This window comes from Kogia breviceps, chromosome 17 (genome assembly GCF_026419965.1).
Source record: "Kogia breviceps isolate mKogBre1 chromosome 17, mKogBre1 haplotype 1, whole genome shotgun sequence".
Lineage (NCBI taxonomy): Eukaryota > Metazoa > Chordata > Mammalia > Artiodactyla > Physeteridae > Kogia > Kogia breviceps.
In genome coordinates this window covers 45,966,923-45,988,801 of record NC_081326.1, presented here as the reverse complement: position 1 = coordinate 45,988,801, position 21,879 = coordinate 45,966,923, and the positions used below count along the sequence as shown (strand labels likewise).

Sequence of the window (21,879 nt, the reverse complement as noted above, 5' to 3'; positions counted from 1 at the left end):
CTTTCTGCTTGGGGCCCTTATACCTTTAGCCACTGCAGAGGAGAAGGGCTTATCAGTAGACATAATGGTAACCAGGACTGACTCCTTAAGACCCAATGAGCTCCCCTGGGGTTTTGTAAATGTATTCTAAGAAGGACCCCCAAAAAGGAAAGGAAATAAAAGCAGGAAGGGAAGAATGTATCATCATATTTGCTTGAATGCACATTTAAAAATATCTCTGGAAGGATACATAAGAAACTAGAAACAGTGCTTACCCTTTGCAAGTCCGGGTGGGAATTGAGCAGATGGGGGAGAAGTGAGAGGAACACTCTTCACTGTCTTCCTATCCTGTCTTGAATTTTGAAGCATCTGTGAAACAAGTCAAAAAATAAAATAGAATAAATTTAAATAATAGGAAAGTAAAACGATGTCTTCAGATAATGTAGGGAAGCTGAGCAAAGATGCCTAGAGAAGAGAAAGGAGAGGGGAAGCAGCTACAGACCCCATTCCCATTACAAGTCTGGGGTTCCCACAGCTTTGTCACAAGAAGGGGGCATGGGAGGACCGGCTGTCTTTCAGCTCTGCAGGGCAGAAAGGAGATGTGACCTCTTTTTGGACCTCGAGCCAGTAAAATAGCTACAATTATTATCTTGTCTCTGCTGCCTCTGAAATGGCCCTTGCGTCTGGGCTTTCTTCGTCTCTCACCTTAGTCTCTCTGACAACCTTCCAGCTGGCTTCCTTGTGCCAAGCTTCTAATCCCTCAAGTCCATCCACCAATCTTTTTTGGCAGAAATGAACACCTGATTGTGCCCCTCCAGGAGCCCTCCATGGTTAACGCCCTCCCGCAGTTGCCCGTGGAGCACATGATAACACCTAAATTCCTTCTATATCCTTGCAGGACCTTGCCACTCTCCCACTCACCCTGCTCTACCCACACCTGGCTGCTTGTGGATTTCTGGATGGCCCATCGGGTCGTGCTTTGTGGCTTTCCATATGCCGTCCCTTCCCCCTGAAGTCCCTCGTTGTGTTTAGTCGCCCTGGAAAACTCCATTCTTCCGTCAGGATTTGGCTGAAATGTCATCTTGTCTCTGTGACCCATGATGGCCCCTCTTCTTGCCCCCAGTCCTGACCCTGGTCAGCCCAGAACACATTGAACACGTAACTATTAACATTTACTTTAATCTATTTGTATTATTTCTACATTTTTATCAGACTCTCAGCCTCCTGAGAGCAGGAGTTGTGCCTTCTTCTTCTTTGTATTTCCAGTAGACGGAAGAAACGGGGGTTATAAATGGATGAAAGTTTTGTTCTGAATTAAATTCTCACGACTGGCCACAGAGAACAACTGTTAAGGTACCCTGAGGTTAAGCTTGCCTTCCAGAATTCTGTAAAGTTGGCTCTGTCCCTGTCTAAATAATGATGAAGCTCAAACACTGCAGTTGGCTCTGTTCCTGACTAAACAATGATTGGAGTTTAAACTCTAACCAAATAAATCCTTAGCTCACTTTTTTTTTTCTAATGCTTAAGTATTGAAGGAGATGTGGCCTTATATCAAGGAACAGAGTGGTTTTATTACTATGTGAATGCTCTGAAAGTCAGGACATGTTCCATTCCTTAGTAACAGCACAGTGATACTGTAGCAACAGGTAGTGTCCAATAGCAACCATGTGTGGACAGATTCACTTTGGGGGAACTCCAAGGAGTAGACTAGTGGTGTTTTCAGTTCCAGCTTGGAGAGCCAAGTGTGGTTCTCACATGGTACTCCTCTCTGTAGGGTAGTTATGGTGACTGTCAATGGAATTATAAACTGCTGAGATGAAACCCCACAGAACTTTTTATATACTTTTTTTTTTGGTGATTTTAAAAAATTTTTATTTATTTATTTATTTTGCTGTACGCGGGCCTCTCACTGTTGCGGCCTCTCCCGTTGCGGAGCACAGGCTCCGGACGCACAGGCTCAGCGGCCATGGCTCACGGGCCCAGCCGCTCGGCGGCACGTGGGATCTTCCCGGACCGGGGCACGAACCCGTGTCCCCTGAATCGGCAGGCGGATTCTCAACCACTGCGCCATCAGGGAAGCCCCGGTGATGTTTTTTAAATGGTACTAAAATATACATAACAAAATTTATCATTTTAACCATTTAAAAGGTATAGTTCAATGGCGTTAAGTACATTTGCAATGTTGTGTAACCACTATCCATTTCCAGAACTTGTTCATCACTCCAAACAGAAACTCTGTCCTCACTGAACTTTCTATTCATCTCCCCCTCCAGCTCCGGATAACCTTCATTCTACTTTTTGTCTCTATGAATTGGCCGATGCTAGGTACCTCATACAGGTAGAATCATATAATATTTGTCCTTTTGTGTTTGACTTATTTCACTTAGCATAATGTTTCCAATGTTCATCCATGTTTTAGCATGTGTCAGAACTTCATTCCTTTTTATGGCTGAATAATATTCCATCATATGGGTATACCACAATTGGTTTATCCATTCATGCATTGATAGACATTGTTTCTACTTTTCAGCTATTGTGAATAATGCTGCTATGAAAATGGTGTACAAGTATTTGAGTCCTTGCTGTCAATTCTTTGGGGTATATACCTAGAAGTGCAATTGCTGTACAATATGGTAATTCTATGTTTACCTTTTTGAGGAGCTGCCAAACTATTTTCCACAGCAGCTGCACCAGTTTATATTCCCACAAACAATGCACAAGGGTTCTTTCTTTATATCCTTGCCAACGCTTGTTATTTTCCTTTTTTTTTTTTTTTGGTTATAGCCATCCAAATGGGTTTGGTAGTTTCTATTTGCATTTCCCTAATGACGAGTGATGCTGAGCATCTTTTCATGTGCTCATTGGCTCCTTGCATATCTTCTTTGAAGAAATATCTATTCAAATCCTTTGCTCATTTTTTTTAATCGGGTGTTTATTTTTTTCTTGCTGAGTTGTAGGAGTTCATTATACATTCTGGATATTAATTCCTTTCAGATATATGATTTGCAAATATCTCTGCAAAATTTTAAGATTTCATCCAAAAGAAAGTAGTAATGTTATCCTTAGTAGCCAGGAAAGTGGTGATGCCCAGGCTTTCCAATGCTAAAATGAAAGCTCTGTTACCAGCCGGGCAATACATTTCTCTCCTGTCAGCACCTCAGAAATGGGGGCAAGCAACCAACAGCAACAGGTGGCAAGAATGAGAGCTCAGCAAGGTCAGGGTGGGAGGGGAAGGATGACCAGAGCTGGAGTCTTGTTTTAGGAACTCAGAGGGTCAAGGGAGCAACCTGGGTTCTCCCTCCCTGTGCCCCCTGTTGCCATGGATGTTGACTGGGAAGTCTCTTCTGACTCCTTCTAGAGGATACTCAGAAACATCACTTACTGAATTTGCCACCTGGAGGCACCCCCCTCCCCTGCCTCACCTCCTGACCTTGTTCCCCAGTCAGGAGTCATGCAGTTATTTTAGGCCAAACTTTCTTTTCACTTTGTTTCTGGGGCCTCATTCATCCCAGGCTGACAATGGAGCTGGTAATGAGACAGCTGAAAGTCCCTGTCTCCCCCCAGGGAGTTGCAGTTAAGAACAAGGGCTCAGGTGCCAGGTGTAGTATCATTTTTTTTTTTTTTTGGCTGCACTGTGTGGACTGCAGAATCTTAGTTCCCCGACCAGGGATTGAACCCCAGGCCACGGCAGTGAAAACGCCAAGTCGTAACCACTGAACTGCCAGGGAATTTCCAGTAGCGCCATGTTTGAGCTCAGTTTTTGAAGAAACCGGCTGCGTTTGAATCCTGGATCCTCTGTTTATGAGCCCTGTGATCTTGGGAAATCACATCTCTGTGCCTCATTTTTTTCATCTGCCAAAGGGGGATAATAATAGGATCTACATCAGAGGGCCAAGGTGAGGATTAAATGACAAAGTTCCTGGAATGTGCTTAGACCAGGGATGGCACATTGTGAGGGCTTAATAAGCATTAGTTATTATTATCTTCACTCCCTCCAAGGTTCCTCTTAAGCTCTGGAATTGGCACTTTCCTGTGAGTGACCGTAAATGTTGTTCCTCCTGTGAATTTCTGCTCTGCACCTGTCCCGGATGGCTGACTGCATGTTCCACGAATAGGTGATCATGCTGCCAAAGGAGTCCGGGACTCACCCCCGATGACATTAGAAACTGAGTCACAGTGCCCAGGTACAAAGCGAGGAAAGAGGGTGTCCCGGGGAAGGTGGATCACTCAGTGCCACCCTCTGCAGAGCAGCCACAACACTCTGTGACATTTTCCTTGACCACCGACAATAACATCGTCCTCACCTGGGAACTTGATATAATTTCAGTGTTCTAGCCCAGAGCCAGTTATGGCAGCAGCAACCCAGCCACAAAGAGGTCTGGCGTGCCCGGGAAGAGATGCTTGAATGGATACCCTGACTCAGTCCAGAATCACTGTGGCAGAGCAGCTAAGAGTGTGGGTACTGGGCTCAGGCGGCCTAGATTCTTACCTGGGCTCTGCTGTTCATCAGCTGTGTATCGTGGGCAAGTAGCCTAACCTCTCTGGACCCCAAGTGTTATTATCTGTCAAATGGCGATCAGGGTACTAACCACCTCATGCTCTTTTATGAGGATAAAAAGAGTCAATACATGTACAGGACTTTGAACAGTGTCTGGTGTAGAGTAAGCACTCTCTTAAAAATGTATGTGATGCTCTGAATTCATCAACCACTAAACGCACAGTAATGGAAGACAAATGGAACTATCAAAGAGAGACAGATGGAGAGGGTGATCCCAGATCCACCAAGCAGCACGTCTGGCCGTGTGCTGAGGGAGAAGATAGCGTGGTGCCACGCCTTGGTGCTGGCACTCAGTGGAGAGGTTGGCCCTCACTATTACAGGGAGACACCTGCACAGTCGGGTACGGGGAGGAAGCCGAGGTTAGGAAGGATAGAGAAGCCTCACAGGGGCTCTTTAGGGGCTAGGTATTGGGAGGTACCCCGGATGGGGCATTCATTCCATTCAAAACGTCTTGGAAGAAGACCAGTTTATATTTGCGTATGACTTAAGCAACATCAACTTCATTGTTTCCACCAGCCTTTAGCTGGGAGATGACATTAACACAAATTCAGAAACTCTCCCCTGGCTCTCCACACCTCTGCCGCTTCCAAGCTGGGTTAGCAAAAGGCAGTGGCCAAGGGTGCTGCTTTTTTATGCTCTTCAACAGGCACGCGGGGTCTGCTCTTCTTGCCTCCACGCAGTGTCCCAGGAACACCTCCACTTGGCCCCGTGCTTTCCAGCTACTGGACTGACACTTGTCAGGTCTCAGACCCCTTCTGGTTTTGATACTTTGGCAATGACTGCCTTCCTGGCTCAACTGGCATCTCCTGGCACCCACCCTTGTTAAATCTATCGGCCTGAAGCAGCAGTGCACCCTGATGCTGCAAAGCTCAGGGCTTGAGAATCAGGTGAGAGTTCAAAGTCACTTTCAGTTCCCACTGGCCATGGGAGTTCCTACTGGCCACGTGGCAAACGACTCCATCTCTCAGAGCCTTTGTTTCCCCATCAGCAAAATGGAAATCACCGGCACCTTCCAGCACTGCGGTGAGGATTACAGGAAATAAAGAAGTGTTTAGTGCATACCTAGCAGAGTGAGTGCTGGATAAATGCGAGCTCTTCTTAGCAGGTGTTGGATGGCACATCTAGGCCCTGCAGCTGCCCTTTTGAAACCCCACTCCTCCTCCTTCCTTTCTGCCAGGCACCAGGTTTTAGGATTAGGGTAATTACTAAGGTGTTGACATCTGGGTGGGGCACAGGTACATTTGGAATTACAAATCAGTTTGTGACCGACTACTTCAGCAGTGCAGATTGTGGGGAGCCATTGGCCCCAGGCAACTAATTGATGCTGTCTTGGGAAGTAATTTGAGTTGGGGCCCCAAACACTGGGCTCTGTTTCTGGCACCGGGAAGTGTGCTGACCTGGGCAAGAACTCTAAAGGAACCCACCCACAGGAAGGGGCGGATCCGGTCCCTTTCTGTTCTCCACGTTCCAGCTGGATTACTTGGGAGGGCTGGGGACAACTGAGCCAGAAGCCGGAGGTACTAGGATTTGTTTTTTGGCACCAGGGGAACCAGACCTTAACTGACTGTTGTACCGACTCTCGCAGGGCAAAACAAAACAAAATCCACCACCACCAACCCAGGTGTCTTTGGCCCACACCAAGCACGTCTACTCTGATGAGGGGTGCTGGTATTTGGTGACCTTTGACAGTACTGGAATGAGCTCTACTTGTCTTCCAGGCAGAAACAAAATAGAGCTTGGGTCCTCTAGCTCAAAGGAAAACAGTCTCTATCTCTTTGAGGTCAACATTTGACCTTTTTGCCTAGCACAAAAGGGTCAAATGTGTCCATGCTTATCGCTCAGCCAAATCCAGCTTTTCTTTGCCGAAAGCAAGCTTTCAGAACTGGCCACTCTCCACTTGTTAACAGGTGAACCAGATCATTCTTCCTGGAGTCCCCTGGGGCTACTGCCCTTGGGGCCCAAGAGCCCCCAGAGGTCCTTCCCACCAGGGAGCATCAAGCTCTGGCCTCCCGGTTTCATGAAAGTTGGTGTAACGCTGCCATGTGCACTACATCACACTTCCTGTGTGAAATCCAAACTGTAGCTTTCTGTTGCATGGGAGGAGGCAGAGGAAAAGGAAAATTCCCTGTGGCATTTCTAAGTGGGGCTGTAATTATATACAGAGATGTATTATATCCTCTAAAAACAAAACTTGTGACTTTTTTTTTTTTTTTTTTTTTTTTTTGCTTCTGGTTAACCTTCCCTGAAAAATCTCCTAAGAGAGTCCTTGATATTGGTTTCCCCTCTTTCCCTTTCCCTTATCTTTCCTTAGTGCCTTCTCCTTTGCTCCCCTCCACAGACATTTTTGGAGGCTGGCAAGTCAGCCCTATCAGGCAATTGCAGAGATCGGATATGGAAGTAAAGATGGTCGGACATACAAACATTGCCACAGCTTCAAATTTCGCACGGTATTTTCTAACAGCCAGTGCCTCTCTATGGGAACAGCAAGAGAAATCTGAGCCACTGGCTTATGACTCTTTTCATGTCTTTAATCGTCAAGCCCACCAGCTCTCTGCAGGTCTCTTGGGGCAATCTCAGAAGCAGCCCATTTGACCCAGGCCTCTCTGCCCTCCCACAGTGGTCCAGCAGGACCTGGAGTGACCTAGAGTGCTGACATCAGGACTGGAGCAGTTACAACACTATGGATAAGCATGAGAATACAAGGGCTCTGGGCTGGCAGGTCCCTAATGACCAGCTGAGCCCAAGAGAACTGGAAAAGGAGCAAAAAAGGAATCCAGAATCTCCCCATCCACAAGTCCTTAGGTATGTGAAATAAAATTAAAATTTTAAGGCAAGACAAGAAAAATCTAAACGGGCTTCCCTGGTGGCGCAGTGGTTGAGAGTCCGCCTGCCGATGCAGGGGACACGGGTTCGTGCCCTGGTCCGGGAAGATCCCACATGCTGCGGAGCGGCTGGGCCCGTGAGCCATGGCCGCTGAGCCTGTGCGTCCAGAGCCTGCGCTCCGCAATGGGAGAGGCCACAACAGTGAGAGGCCCGCGTACCACACACACAAAAAAAGAAAAATCTAAACATAAAAATTCTTCTCTGGGGAATTTCCTGTTGGTCCAGTGGATAGGACTCTATGAGTCCACTGCAGGGGCCATGGGTTCAATCCCTGGTGGGGGAACTCCGATCCCGCGTGCCATGCGGTGAGGCAAAAAAAAAAAAAATTCATCTCTGTCCTTTGGCCTCCCCTCTCCCCTCACTGTGCATTGTGTATCTGCATTATACTTCAACCAGACCTCCCCCATGAACAGCAATACCTGCTCAGCCATAAAGAGCAACAAGACAACTCCTTAAAAGATAACATTCTTTCTTGATCTTATAAGGGGTCACATCACCCACCACGATGAAGATGCTTAGATCTGGATTATGTAAACTGTCAATAACACATCATTTATGTACAGCCCTGTCTCAAAAATCGTATATAACTGTGCCTTTACTTCTAACCGGCAGAACAGTTCTCAGAGCTTTCTGATGTGCTCTTCCCGTGTTATAATCCTCAAATTTGGCTCCAATAAAGGTTTCCATTACTTTCTTAGATCGACTGATTAATTTTTCATCGACAGGTACCTTCTTTAAGAGGTGGGTGAGTAGAAACTTCTCCCCATAGAGGGGCTGGGCTGCATCTGAGGGGCTCCCTGCCTTGAGGGGAGACTCAAGAATCCCCTTGGCATGCAGGGAAGCCAGACCTAGAATTTCCCTGGGGCTTCTCCTGAGTCACTCATTCTGCCTCAGCTTTGGCATTGGAGGGGAGGCACCAGAATGGTGTGAAACCCCTCCCTCGCCTCCACGTATCTGCCCCTACCCGAGAAGGAGAAAATTTTCCTTCTCTTACCTATGGGAACCTTGGACATAAATGGTTTTAATTGATCTGTTTTCTTTTTCAGTGAGTGTTGGGAGCCACAAAAAACAAAACCAAACCAGGAGGTTTGTTGTTATTACTTTGGAGAATTTTTTTTACAGTTAAACAAAGGCAGAGAAGAACCTCTCTAAACTTTTTGCTCGGAGGACTAAACTTGAACTTCCATCCTTGAAGGACTGTTCAGGTAAGCACAGAATCCCCACTTACCCCACAGGGTTTTTCAACTTTGCTGCCCAGCCCCTCCACACATGCTAAGTAGACACTGTGTCCCAACCCAAGAAGCTGAAAGGCTCATGAAGCTTAATCACAAAATTATCTGAGAAGAAACAGAAAGAGCAGCAAGGCCGCAGAGGGCTATGATGAATCACACCAACAGCAGCTCGCACTGTTTTGCATGCAGGCACTGTGCCCACGCTGCTACCCGGGTTATCTCACTTGACTATCACCACACACTAGGAAGGAAGCATTCTGTTTAGCCCATTTTACAATTCTTGAGAATCAGAGGCAGGGTAAGAAAGCGGCCCAATGCTCTGTTCCTAGAGTCACACAGCCAGGTTCAAATCCTGACTCCATCAGTACCTTGCAGTGTGACTTTGGGCAAACTACCTAACTATCCCTTGCCTCAGTCTCCTCATCTGCAGAAGGGGGATAATAATAGTACCCAGAGTTGCTTCAAAGAGTAAGTGAGGGGGGTTTCCCTGGCAGCACAGGGGTTAAGAATCTGCCTGCCAATGCAGGGGACACAGGTTCGAGCCCTGGTCTGAGAAGATCCCCACATGCTGCGGAGCAACTAAGCCTGTGCACCACAACTACTGAGCCTGCACGCCACAACTACTGAGCCTGCACTCTAGAGCCTGCGAGCCACAACTACTGAAGCCCGCGTGCCTAGAGCCCGTGCTCCGAAACAAGAGAAGCCACTGCAATGAGAAGCCTGCACACCACAAAGAAGAGTAGCCCCCACTTACCACAACTAGAGAAAACCCGCGTGCAGCAACAAAGAACCAAAGCAGCCAAAACTAAATAAATAAATTTTATTTTTTAAAAAAAGAAGAGTAAGTGAGGTAAGAGACACAAATTGCTTAGGGGAGTGTTTGCACACAGTAAATAAAGTTTTATCATTGTGACCTTGTTCGTTCAGCTGGCAGGCCAGAATTAGACCCAAGTTATCTGGCCACCAAGGCCTCTCACTCCTGACTGTGCAGGTAGATTCTAGGAAGCAAGAAGCCAGGGCCCGCTGACAAAGCCCCAGGGCATAGCCTGACTTGTCCAGCTTCAGGCGTCTCCTGCTCAGGCAGGTCCAGGTCTCCGCTTTCACGCGAAGGCGGAGCCACAGCTCAGACACATCTGATGTCAGCAGTGAACCTCGACACACAGGTAAAACCTGCAAGTGCCCATCTTTCCCCTCAGTGGCCAGCTTGTGACGCAAAACCCTGCTCCAAAAACTGATTTTGGGAGGCCTTCGCTGTACCTTTCACCCTGGTGTCCTGCCAAGCCCTGTGCTTGAGGCGGCCTAATTCTCCAGCTCTGGCCTCTCAGGCACCACTCTTTTCCATGAACAATTCAATGAGTTCTTTCTTCAGCCCAGCCATGCGTCAGCGAGGCCCGACACGGGCTTGGCTCACCACCTGCAATCAGTGGGATTGCTGGACTCCAATCACCAGTAGGGGTGGCCCCCTCCCTGCCAGGGGCTGCTCTTTCCCGGGTGTTCCCTTGGCTGGTACCCTCACCCTGGTAACTATTCTTGAGGATTTCTGTGATTGTTATTAAAGCAATCGCTCCTCCCCCTCCTCCATCCCCACACCCCACTGTCAGGTTGGGCTTCCCTGATCTCAGGGAAATAGACCTAGAATTCAAGCTCATGTTGCTGCTTCATGGAGAGGCTCAAGGGACACCAAGGAAAACCCAGCCTTTCATAGTGGTTGTGAGGCCTGGAGATATTTATGCAAACTGTTTAGCACATGCCCAGCAAATTATAGACTTTCATTAAATAACCTAGATGCTATTGTTATTATTTGCTGTGCAATCAACCTAAAAGCAGTCCCACTAAAATGGAGCAGGAAGACTGCAGCTGCACCTCCCAGAGTGTTGCCCTCTTACTGTGAAGGACTTTTCCTTCTCTAGGCTGCCTCTGAAGTTCAATGCCAGTTGGGTTCCCCTACAGGAACTTCTTGTCATGGGAGGGGAAACACACAGGTGATTTGTTCCACAATTTACTTAGGGTCATCCTTTCTTAGAAAATAAGGCAAATAAATTGAATGGGTGAGAGAAAGCACTACGTGTTTGGGAAGCGTCTATAACATTGTTGGTTGCAGAAAGTAGGGGTGAGGTAGAGAGGGGGCAGAGCAAATATGAAAAATGTGAAGGGTGTTCCAAGGGCACCTTCATCTGCTTTGCAGTACTGTGTAGGACCAAGATGACAGCTCCATTCCCTCTTTCATCCTCGGAAAGTCCTATGAGGTGGGATGTTATTACCCCATTTTCACTTGAGAACACTGAGGGGAGTGGTCAGATAACTTACCTGAGGTTCAACAGCTGTTGAGAAGCAGCATTGAGCACTGAGATTCACCCCAGGTCAGCCTGAGCCAGAGCTTACGTGCATCCTTCCCAGATTGCTGTCTTCTCCATAGTGGTCCTGGGGTAGGGAAAGCAAGAAAGAGCTGGAGTGAAGTAGCCTGATTTCCATTTCCTGGCCCAAGCTACAAGAGGTGGGACAGCACTGCACTCACCCCCAGCACAGGGCCTGGCTACGGTAGGCTCCCAGCAAACATTGAGTGGGGCAAACAATGAGAACCGAGTTCAGGTGAACTCTAAGCCAGGCCATGGAAGAAGGGCAGACAAATACCCACACTAGAAGTGCCATTTGCATCTTTTCTAAATGCTCTTTATTTGCTTCTCCCACAAGGATCTTGGCTCAGGAACCCAGAGAAAAATGCAATTATATAGTTTGTTTGGGAACCATTATTTTTCATTTATTTATTTATTTTAAATAGACAAAATAACAGTGCCCATGAGATGCCTATAAAAACAGCATTGACCTAAATAATGTATATGTAATTTATAATGATTTCTCTTTCATTCTAAGATTCTTAGAATTAATACTTACATTTGGGGGCTTGAAAGGATCTTGGCATTTTTCTGATCAAAAACCCCCATTTCTCAGATGGGAAAGTTGACACAATATCATGCGGCTTGTCTAAGGCCAGGCTCCATGGAGCAACAGAGCTGTTAGAAGGCCAAGGCACTTCCTACAGGTCACAAGTTTTTAAATTGTGGAGAAGAAGCCCCCAGCAGGTAGTAAAATTAATTTTATAAATTACGACCAACTTTTATTTTTATTTTTTAAGATATTTTTTAATAGATTTCATTTTTTAGAGCAGTTTTAGGTTAACACAAAAATTGCACAGAAGGGACATTTTTAATTGATGAACTGATATTGATACACAATTATTAACTAAAGTCCATCGTTTATGTTAGGTTTCACTGTTCGTGATATTCTATGGGTTTTGACAGATGCATAATGTCACGTGTCCATCATTACCATATCATACAGAATAGTCTTGCTGCCCTAGAAATGTCCTGTGCTCCGCCTATTCATCTCTCCCCCACTCCTCCTGGACCTGTAATTCAATTTTGTATACACAAGATAGAATAGAATAAAAAAATCATAGTGCATACCTCATGGTATGGATATTAGTTCATGAAACTTTTAGATATTTGTAAATACATGTGTATTTGGGTTAAAATGTAAAATATATTTCTTACTATGGATTGAAGAGAAAAAACGTTTGAGAAACACTGCTCTAAGCTATCTTTTACTTAAAATTCTAGGGAATAAATCCAGAAAATGAATACACAGATGGAACATTTCTTATACGAAACCGAAGCAAGAAAAACACATAACCAAGAGACATTACGAAAATAAACAAGCATAAAAAATGCTCTGAAGAGTGAGTACAAAGAGGTCAGAAAATTACTGTTTTTCCCCAAATCAGTCTTGATTTTAGTTTTCACTGGGACTGCAAATCATTCAGATTTGAAGACTTTAACATTCTCAGAATATAAGCAACAGTTAAGTGTGTAGGGGGGAAGGGGTAGGAGCAAGGGTTGCCTCCTTGCAAACTGATTCTGTTCAAAGTTTCCAAAACTTTTAGGTCCGGATGGTAATCAACAAAGAAAAATTTCTTTTCCGGAGGGTTTTTGAGGTTTGTTTGGCTCTACAGCTTCATATTTCTTCCTTTTTCATCAGAAAAATCACAGAACAGGGATGCCGTTGTATTTAACTTCATGTCATATCAGGTGTCTGAAGATTTCTAAAGAATTTGAATTTATGCTTGAGTTAGATTCCTCTATTTTAAAAAATCTCCTTTCCATGTATATCGATGCTTCATCTGCCCAGGAGACATGTGGAATCTAGATATACCAGGGTGTCTAAGAGAAAATCCTGATTTCAAACTCAGAATCGCATTGGCTCATTATGTGGCCTGCAGGTAGACTAGGGTTTGAGTCCCAGGTTCTACCAGTGATCCCTGCGTGAGCTTGAAAAGGAATTCTCTCCTAGGGTTTGTTTTTTAAAAATTTTTATAAATATATTTATTTATTTATTTGGCTGTGCCTGGTCTTAGCTATGGCATGCAGGATCTTTTTAGTTGTGGCATGTGGGATCTAGTTCCCTGACCAGGGATTGAACTCAGGCCCCCTGCCTTGGGAGCACACAGTCTTAACCACTGGACCACCAGGGAAATCCCAGGATTCTTTTTTAAGAGTGACATATAAAAATTCCATGTTAAATGATGCTAAGATTATATTAAGAGCTTCTCCTTGTATAAGTAATGTGCTGGGCTAAGTCCTTTGCATGTGCTTCTAATCCCATCAAGAATCCTATGACACAGAAGTTATTGTACTCATTTAACAGTTGAATAAATATAATCTCAGAAAGCTTAAGGAGCATGCCCAGCACCACCCAGAAAGATAGTGGTTAAGCTAGATTGAAACCCATGCCTGAAAGAGCACGGGCCTATTCTTCTGTGTGCCCCCAGGGCCTCACACAGTGCTCCACACGTAGAACATGCTCAGTAGATGTTTCTTGAAGGGAAGACTGATGGATAAGAAAAAGCTCAGCAAAGATTTGGGGGTGGGATAAATAAGATACTACTACTAGTACTGCAATAATAATATATTATGCAATATAATAACATAATATACTACCACTACTTCTATATCTGTCATTCATTGAACACTTATTTGTGGCAGGCACTATGTTAAAGGCTTTACATGCATTCTATTATGCACAAAATGTACATAAAGGAATTAACATAGCATATGATGTCAATGTTACTAACATTATTACATATGACTGTAATGGGAGCTATCAGCATTATAGCAAAAGAGCTGAAAGTTATGATCTCTTCCAACACACACACTTGGTGCTTCTCTTGGAGCGGTATTGAGCAGCTCCAGCTGAGGGTCAGCTCTTTCAGCAGTGAACCAACCCCAAACCTGGCTTCTCCTTCCGTCTCCTTTTCAGGTGGGTGCAATTATAACACGCTGTGTTGGTTAATCCCTACCTCATATAAGGACGTGCTTTTTGGTGTGAGGGAGGAAGGGGGTTGTGTTTTTGTGCTCGCACCTAGTTTGCATAAGGTACTCTTCTCTTTCAGGCTGAAATGAGAAAGAAGCCATGTGGTCTGATGGCGGCTGCTGGAAGGAGAAGGTGGTGACTCAGCAGGACTCTGTGGAACAGTGCAGGGCAGCACCATCAGCCTCCCCCTAAGCCATGTGTGGGCTGCGAGCTCTGAGCAGAATCAGCCTGTCAGGCAGCCCTGGCAGGTAGGAAGGAGAGGAAGAAAGGTGCCTGTGGTGGGACCTGGTCAGGTTGTGTCTATGGCCTTGGGGACACCATGAGCAAGTTCTGGGACCCAGGACTATGTGGCATCATGCTAGTACTGAAAGGTCTTTGTGACCCAAGATAGCATATTTTTTAAGTGGGAAAGTACCAGGTGTTGCTCACAGGTCTAGGTAAGGTCTTGAGGCTGTAGCCTTGAAATTAAACTTCCAGATGGTAACTGGAATCCTTCATGAAGCACATGCCACAGGCAGGAATATTGTGCATATTTTTAGAAATACAGCACTTTATCATAACCGGAGGTCTTCAATCTAGTGGTCCTACTATTGAACTCAGTATATTTTGAAACAGGACTTATATAAATAGAATATGAAGTCACTGTTACCTCTAACGACTTGAAAGTTTTTCAACAGAAATTCTCATGGAAGAGATCTTAGAGTGTATTCATTCATGCATTTAGAGTGTATTCATTCATTCATTCATTCAAGCTACAATTGATTATCCTTTTAAAAAAGTATTTATATTCTCTGAGGTAGTTTGACAGTGACCTGAGTATTCAGAGTTCTTGGGAAGTCTGTAAAATATGAATAAAAATTCTTTGCTGTATTCTAAGAACTTTTAAAAAAATTCATGTGAGATAATGTATGGAAAGTAATAGGTAAAACATGATATGAAATTATTGCGTTTCACCTATTAAAGAAACGAGACATGGAGTGAGCAAAAATTTTGCCAAAAGTCATCATTAGCTAGTAAAGGAGGGACAAAGATGAGATATAAATTCAGGTGACTGGACACATTACATGCTGGAGTTGATTCAGCAAAACAGTTTCCTTTTTGTAGCCAGGATGTGCATGACTGTAAGAAAACATCAGTCCAACTGAGGTAAAACGGGGTACTTACTGAGAGTACACAGAGATCTCACAGGATCCAAGGACAGAAAACGAAGTGTTGCTGGGCTCCATTCAAATTGGACAGAGAACTGCGGAGCCCTCAGGAGCAGGGTGACTCTGCCCTGTGTCTCTCTGTCTCTGCTTCTGCACCAGCTTCTGCCTGTCCTCCATTTTGCCTTCCTTTCTCTGCTCCTTCACGCTGCCAGAGGCACAGCCTAGCTGTTCCTCCTGGACTTACACCATGGCTGGTAAGCTCCAGGACCCACCCTCAATTGACAACACACACTGAAGTCCTTCAGAGAGGAAGGAACTAGCCTGGCTCTTCTGAGAAAACCTGGGCCACACAAGTCGTTTCTGAGCAAATGATTGGTTCTTGCTGGGTCAGGTGTGTGCTCACCCCTGGTCCAATCAGTTGTGCGTTTCCCCAACCCCATCACCTCCACCGCCCATCCCTAGAAGTCACATTATCTTACACTGTCTTGTGTAGCTATGTCTTCCAGAGAGCTGTGGGTGGCAAGGGTGCTAAATTGCCAGGCTGGATGTTATCACATAAAGAGAGAAGCTAAGGGCTTCCCTGGTGGCGCAGTGGTTGAGAGTCCGCCTGCCGATGCAGGGGACACAGGTTCGTGCCCTGGTCCGCGAAGATCCCACATGCCGCGGAGCGGCTGGGCCCGTGAGCCATGGCCGCTGGGCCTGCGTGTCCGGAGCCTGTGCTCCGCAACGGGAGAGGCCACAGCAGTGAGAGGCCCGCATACTGCAAAAAAAAAAAAAAAAAAAAAGAGAAGCTAAGGCTTCCCTGGTGGCGCAGTGGTTGAGAGTCCGCTTGCCGATGTAGGGGACACGGGCTCGTGCCCTGGTCCGGGAAAATCCCACATGACGCGGAGCGGCTGGGCCCGTGAACCATGGCCGCTGTGCCTGCGCGTCCGGATCCTGTGCTCCGCGGCGGGAGAGGCCACAGCGGTGGGAGGCCCGTGTACCGCCAAAAAAAAAAAAGTTTCTCTCTTTATTTATTTTCGTGTGTGTGGGAGGCCTGTGTACCGCCAAAAAAAAAAAAAAAAAGTTTCTCTCTTTATTTATTTTTTTGTGTGTGGTACGCGGGCCTCCCACCGCGGGCCTCCCACCGCTGTGCCCTCTCCCGCCGCGGAGCACAGGATCCGGACGCGCAGGCGCAGCGGCCATGGCTCACGGGCCCAGCCGCTCCGCGGCATGTGGGATTTTCCCGGACCAGGGCACGAGCCCGTGTCTCCTACATCGGCAAGCGGACTCTCAACCACTGCGCCACCAGGGAAGGGAAGCTCCGAGAGAAGCTATTTATAGGGAGACTGTACTTGGAAAGACTTTATGATGTATTTCACTTTTGAAACCTAAGCCCCAAATTTCCCGGTCAAAATAATTCAATTCAAGGGAACTCCCTAGCAGTCCAGTGGTTAGGACTCCATGCTTTCACTGCTGAGGGCCCAGGGCTCAATCCCTGGTCAGGGAACTAAGATCGCAAAAGCCTTGAAGCACGGCCAAAAAAAAAAAAAAAAATCAATTAAATTTAATAAATATTGTGTTGGGCTCTGAAGATAAGACATATATGCCCATAAGATATGCCCACAAATAATTATAATACAACCCAATTCTATGAAAGTTTCTTAGAAAACTTTTAAGAAACTGGGGCTTCCCTGGTGGCACAGTGGTTAAGAATCTGCCTGTCAATGCAGGGGACACAGCTTCGAGCCCTGGTCCGGGAAGATCCCACATGCCTTGGAGCAACTAAGCCCGTGCGCCACAGCTACTGAGCCTGAGCTCTAGAGCCCACGAGCCACAACTACTGAGACCACGCTCCACAACTACTGAAGCCCGCGTGCCTAGAGCCCGTGCTCAGCAACAAGAGAAGCCACTGCGACGAGAAGCCCGCGCACCGCAACAAAGAGTAGCCCCCGCTCGCTGCAACTAGAGAAAGCCTGCGCTCGGCAACGCAGACCCAAGGCAGCCAAAAATAAATAAATAAATAAATATTTTTTAAAATGAAAACTTTTAAGAAACTTACAAAATTACGTGAAAGCTTTAAAAAGGATTTTAAGGGTTAAGAACTTCCCTAAGGTGTGCTAATTTGGCATGTGGATTATTTTGTGCTCAAGGCAATGGAGACCCTGAAGGCTCAAGAGAAACCACTGCGCCTCCCTTAACTACCTGGAATAATTAAAATTGGGGATTTTTCCCAGAAAAAAGGGTTATTACCAGAAATAAAGTTTATCTAAGCAGCGCCATCTATATGGCAGATTAAACATCTAATTCCCAGCCATCTGCTCTTATTCTGAAATTGCCTTTCTGTCCTTGGAAATTCCAGGCCCCGATCCCATTCCTTAGCTCAGGATGGCATATATGCCTCATTTTATCTTTCTGTCTCTGAACCTCTCATGTATGTAGGGTTTCCATATGCACAGATTAAAATTTGATTTTCTCCTGTTCATCAGTCTTACATCAATTTCATTCTTAGACCAGCCAGAAGAACCTAGAAGGGTAGAGGTAAGCTTTTCTTCCTCCCAGACAGCTTTTTTTTAAATACATGAATTTATTTTATTTATTTATTTATTGGCTGCGTTGGGTCTTTGTTGCTGTGCGCGGGCTTTCTCTAGTTGCGGCGAGCAGGGGCCACTCTTCATTGAGGTGCGCCGGCTTCTCACTGCCGTGGCTTCTCTTGTTGCAGAGCATCAGCTCTAGGCACGCGGGCTTCAGTAGTTGTGGCACACAGGCTCAGTAGTTGTCGTGCACAGGCTTAGTTGCTCCGCGGTGTGTGAGATCCTCCCGGACCCGGCCTCAAACCGATATCCCCTGCATTGGCAGGCAGACTCTTAACCACTGTGTCACCAGGGAAGCCCCCAGACAATTTTAAATCTTCTGGGGGAGTCAGAAAACTTTCACTGAGTAAATGCACTTTGAGATATGTCTTGAAGTGTTCATTAAATTTTTATAGAGTGACCAGGAGGATATATGTGAAGCAGTGGGAAAAGGATAAGCAAAAACTTGGAGGAGTAAAACCATGTGTGTGCTCTGAGACAGCAAAAATTACAGTGTGGCTGAAGAGCAGGGTGCAGGAGGGAAAAAAAAAACCAGCACAAATTGACTGGTCTGAAGTATATGCCGGACATTTTCAGATGTCACCTCATTTAATCGTTTCAGCAATTCTTGAGGTGGGGTCTATTGCCCCTATTTTACCAAGTGCACAAAGGCCAAAGCCATTCCCTCCATCGTACCGTGGTGAGGATGAGTGGAGAGGATGGCAGCACGCAGAGGGTGGGAGATTGCCTGCCACGTAACGAGCCCACACTCGACTCTGGAGGCACTGGGTGGGAAGTCATGCAAGAATTCTGAGCCAAGAATGGCCTGATTGCCTCTGAATTTTAGAAAAATAATGCTGGTGGTAATGGAAGAATTAGAGTATTCTTTCTCTCTCCTTCATTCATTTAATTTAAAAAATATATTGAAAACTTCCTGTGGGACAAGACTGTGGTGTACCAGACCTGTGGGAAAAAATGTCTGGGGCGAGATACAGCTCCAGATCTCACGAAGTTTACAGTTTCTGTGTGTGTGCATATAACACATAGCTCATATATACTATTATACTATTTTATTTTATTTTATTTTATTTGGCTGCGCCATGTGGCTTGCAGGATCTTAGTTCCCTGACCAGGGGTTGAACCCGGGACCCCGCAGTGAAAGCGCTGTGTCCTAACCACTGGACTTCCGGGGAATTCCCATTTGAGCTAATTTTTCTTTGTTTGTTTGGGTTTATTTTTGGCCAAAGAATTTTTATTACTTTTATGTACAGAAAACTCAATAGTGTACACTCACCTGGCCAGTTTGGTAGGCAGCTCTTTGGCCTTTGCCTTTTCCAGCTTGCCAATGTGAGCCCCTGATTTTGGACCAAGGATGTTGCTTCCCCAGTGATGGCAGATGTTGTCATATCATCATCGTAATCAGTCCTGATGGCTTCCACCAGCTTAGCCAGAGCCCCTTTGTCTTCCGAGTTGACTTGTGTGAAGGAAATGGTGGTGTAGGTCTTCCTGTGGCCCACATGTCCCAGCCTGGCCATCCCCTTGACGATGCAGTAAGGATCCCCCATCTTACAGCACAGGGCAGGCAGGAAGATTACCAGCTCAATGGGATCCACGTCATGTACAATCACCACCAGCTAAGCCTTCTTGTTCTCCACCAAGGTGGGGACAGTATTAACCCCCGCTTGAAGGACAGGTGGGCTCTTGGTGGGGACACCCCCTTTGCCCTCAGCTTTCTTCTCAGCTCAGGCCAGCAACCTCTGCTTCTTCTCTTGCTTCATCTCTGGTCTGTACTTGTGGGCCAGCTTAAGCAGGTGAGTAGCTGTTTGGCGGTCCAAGGCCTGGGTGAATTGGTTAAAAGCAGGAGGCACTTTCAGCTGCTTATAGAGGATTTGCCACTGCAGCCGGATATAGCGGGGCCGTTTGACGACGTGGGTGAGGTCCCTTTTGGGCTGGATGTCCTGTCCAATGCCAAAATTCTTGGGCCTTTTTTCAAACGGGATTGATCACCTTCTTGGCCTGCTGCTTCTTCACGGCAGCAGGGGCCGGGGCCGCCTTCTTCCCCTGGGCCTTCTTTCCCTTTGGCATCTTGAACGGCTGGCAGAGAGAGCTTGAGCTGATTTTTGTATATGACGTAAAGTAAGGTCCAACTTCATTCTTTTGCATGTGGATATACAGTTTTCCCAGCAATGTTTGTTAAAAAGACAGTCTTTTCCTCATTGAATGGTCTTAGCACCTTTGTTAAAAAGCATTTGACCGTATATTCAGGGTTTATTTCTGGGCTCTCTATTAGCTTCCATTGGTCTATATGTCTGTCCTATGATAGTACCATATTGTTTTGATTACTACACCTTTGTAGTAAGTTTTGAAATTAAGAAGTGTGAGTCTTCTGATTTGGTTCTTTTTCAAGGTTATTTTGGCTATTCTCTTGAGATCCCATTTGAATTTTAGGATGGGTTTTTCTATTTCTGCAAACAAAGCCATTGAGATTTTAATAGCAATCACGTTTGAATCTGTAGATTGGGTAGTATTTACACAGCATTTTGAATGCACTAAATGTCACAGAATTTATACTTTAAAATGGTTAATTATACATTTTGTGAATTTCAGCTTGATTTAAAAAAAAAAAAAACCATTGGGCAATTATACCTGAAAAGCAGGTATGGGGATAGCATGAGGCTGCTGTAAGGTAAAGGAGGTTGTGATCAGAGGGGGGAATGTTGGGATTGAAGACCCCAATACTGAATAGTTTAGGGCAGGTGAGGGCCCCTGGAGTTGAGCAGTAAAAATGGCTAAGGTGACCCAAAGCTTATCTCCAAAGACACTGACTTCACAAGGAGATTCAAGACTGCAACTTCAGAAGGATACATGTCCAGTTAGGGATGGTGGCCATCCCTGGAGTGGGGGTGGGGATAGCTAAGATTATAGGGGTAATTTTATTACTATAGTATCTTTTTAAGGAGAAAAAATAATGAAAGTTGTTTTAAAGCTATAATATAAGAACTTTAATTTAGGAAAGGAGGACAATGACCTAAGTGCCTTTTTTTTTAATTGTCGTGGGAGTGGTAGCAAGGTGTCAGATGATACAGGCAAGGATAGGGCGTGGGCAGGCCAGCTGACTTAATCTCCTATTTATTTTCAGAGTAATGGTCTGGCAGTAATATTGTGGAGCTGGGAAATGGCCAATCCTGCCTTCCAACCCTGAAGTATGTGAGGCGTGTTAGTGTGAACACCCCTCAATTCAAGACGATAGCCAGGTTTCAGTTAAGGCAAGGAATGGGAGACAGACTGGGGATGTGGAAGGATTTGTTCACCACGAAATGACGGTTCCAGAGAAAAGAGAAAAGTGTGAGAAGGAAAGGAGCAGCTGGGGAATGCGTGTGGGAAGGCACAGGGCAGTTTGGGGGCCAGTGTGCAGGATAAGATGGATGACCAGAGGCGTTCACATTCTGGCACTTATATGGAATGGGAATAGGGTGGTGCAGTGAGTCACAGTGGCCTTAAAGGCCCAGAAAGACCTGTGATGTCAAGTTTAGTAACAGTGGGACAGGCCTCCTGGGATCCAAACAGGATATTGGACTTCAGCTGGGACTTTGGACAGTAGAATTTGGGTAGACAATAAAACAATAGTACAAAGTCCCTGAGGCAGACACGATCATGGATAACTCGAGGGCCCACGAGCAAACCAGAAAAACCGAAGCTGAAGGTTTGTATGGGGGTTTAGAAGGCTGGCTCCCAAGGGTGGGGCTGGGGTCTGAAGAGCCTTATAAGCCAGCAGAGGAGTCAAGACATGATTTGTGGGCAGACTCTGGGAGGCTTCACGCCAAGGAGTACTTCCCAGAACTTCTGCTGCCAGTGTCCTTGTCCCCACGGTGAGCCACAGCCACCCCCCGCCTTTTCAGGAGACCCTCCAACACTAGCAGCCGTGTGGCTGACAGGGTCTTGGTGCTCCGGCCGGGTGTCAGGCCTGAGCCTCTGAGGTGGGAGAGCTGAGTGCAGGACATCGGTCCACCAGAGACCTCCCGGCTCCACGTAATATCAAATGGTAAAAGCTCTCCCAGAGATCTCCATCTCAGCGCTAAGACTCAGCTCCACTCAACGACCAGCAAGCTACAGTGCTGGACACCCTATGCCAAACAACTAGCAAGACAGGAACACAACC

The 21,879-nt window shown here is 46.1% G+C and overlaps 1 protein-coding gene and 1 pseudogene across 1 annotated transcript in view; both read right to left on the bottom strand.

The window, feature by feature from the left end:
- Window positions 1-11,074, bottom strand: part of ATP6V1C1 (ATPase H+ transporting V1 subunit C1) — a 103,492-nt gene extending 92,418 nt beyond the window's left edge. The window contains exons 1-2 of the mRNA XM_067018129.1: window positions 10,961-11,074; window positions 255-348 (exon numbers count right to left, since the gene is read on the bottom strand). The gene's annotated coding sequence lies outside the window, so the exon portion shown is untranslated. The remainder of the gene's footprint in view (window positions 1-254; window positions 349-10,960) is intronic.
- LOC131743988 (large ribosomal subunit protein eL8-like) lies at window positions 11,023-19,894 on the bottom strand (annotated as a pseudogene).
- Window positions 19,895-21,879: the final 1,985 nt, after the last annotated feature.